The 1,195-nt window shown below is 39.9% G+C and overlaps 1 pseudogene across 1 annotated transcript in view; it reads left to right on the top strand.

The window, feature by feature from the left end:
* The window catches only part of LOC105822623, a 4,907-nt pseudogene extending 3,724 nt beyond the window's left edge, over positions 1-1,183 (top strand). Inside the window, exon 2 of the transcript XR_001138111.1 lies at positions 5-1,183. The product of XR_001138111.1 is annotated as a heterogeneous nuclear ribonucleoproteins A2/B1 pseudogene (transcript). The remainder of the gene's footprint in view (positions 1-4) is intronic.
* The last annotated feature ends 12 nt before the right edge of the window (positions 1,184-1,195 follow it).

Below are 1,195 nucleotides of genomic sequence, written 5' to 3'. Positions count from 1 at the left end.
TTAGGGATTACTTTGAGGAATATGGAAACATTGATACCATTGAGATAATTACTGATAGGCAGTCTGGAAAGAAAAGAGGCTTTGGCTTTGTTACTTTTGATGGCCATGATCCTGTGGATAAAATTGTGTTCCAGAAATACCATACCATCAATGGTCATAATGCAGAAGTAAGAAAGGCTTTGTCCAGACAAGAAATGCAGGAAGTTCAAAGTTCTAGGAGTGGAAGAGGAGGCAACTTTGGTTTTGGAGATTCTCGTGGTGGTGGTGGAAATTTTGGACCAGGACCAGGAAGTAACTTTAGAGGAGGATCTGATGGATATGGAAGTGGACATGGATTTGGGGATGGCTATAATGGGTATGGAGGAGGACCCGGAGGTGGCAATTTTGGGGGTAGTCCTGGTTATGGAGGAGGAAGAGGAGGATATGGTGGTGGAGGACCTGGATATGGCAACCAGGGTGGGGCTACGGAGGTGGTTATGACAACTATGGAGGAGGAAATTATGGAAGTGGAAATTACAATGATTTTGGAAAGTATAACCAACAATCTTGTAACTATGGTCCAATGAAGAGTGGCAACTTTGGTGGTAGCAGGAACATGGGGGGACCACATGGTGGAAAAAACTATGGTCCTGGAGGCAGTGGAGGAAATGGCGGTTATGGTGAGAGGAGCCGATATTAAGCTTCTTCCAATTTGCCCTGGGCTTCACTGTATAAATAGGAGAGGGTGAGAGCCCAGAGATAACAGAACAGCTTCAGGTTATCAAAATAACAATGTTAAGGAAACTCTTATCTCAGTCATGCATAAATATGCAGTGATATGGCAGAAGACACCAGAGCAGATGCAGAGAGCCATTTTGTGAATGGATTGAATTATTTAATAACATTACGTTACTGTGGAGGAAGGATTGTAAAAAAAAAAAATGCCTTTGAGACAGTTTCTTAGCTTTTTAATTGTTGTTTCTTTCTAGTGGTCTTTGTGAGAGTGTAGAAGCATTCCTTCTTTGATAATGTTAAATTTGCAAGTTTCAGGTGACATGTGAAACCTTTTTTAAGATTTTTCTCAAAGTTTTGAAAAGCTATTAGCCAGGATCATGGTGTAATAAGACATAACTTTAAAAAATTTAAGTGCGTGTGTAGAGTTAAGCTGTTGTCCATTTATGATTTAATAAAATAATTCTAAAGGAAAAAAGTTATC

This window comes from Propithecus coquereli, unplaced genomic scaffold (genome assembly GCF_000956105.1).
Source record: "Propithecus coquereli isolate 6110/MARCELLA unplaced genomic scaffold, Pcoq_1.0 Scaffold624, whole genome shotgun sequence".
Lineage (NCBI taxonomy): Eukaryota > Metazoa > Chordata > Mammalia > Primates > Indriidae > Propithecus > Propithecus coquereli.
The sequence above is the reverse complement of the archived record's forward strand: the minus strand, read 5'-3'. Positions and strand labels throughout refer to the sequence as shown.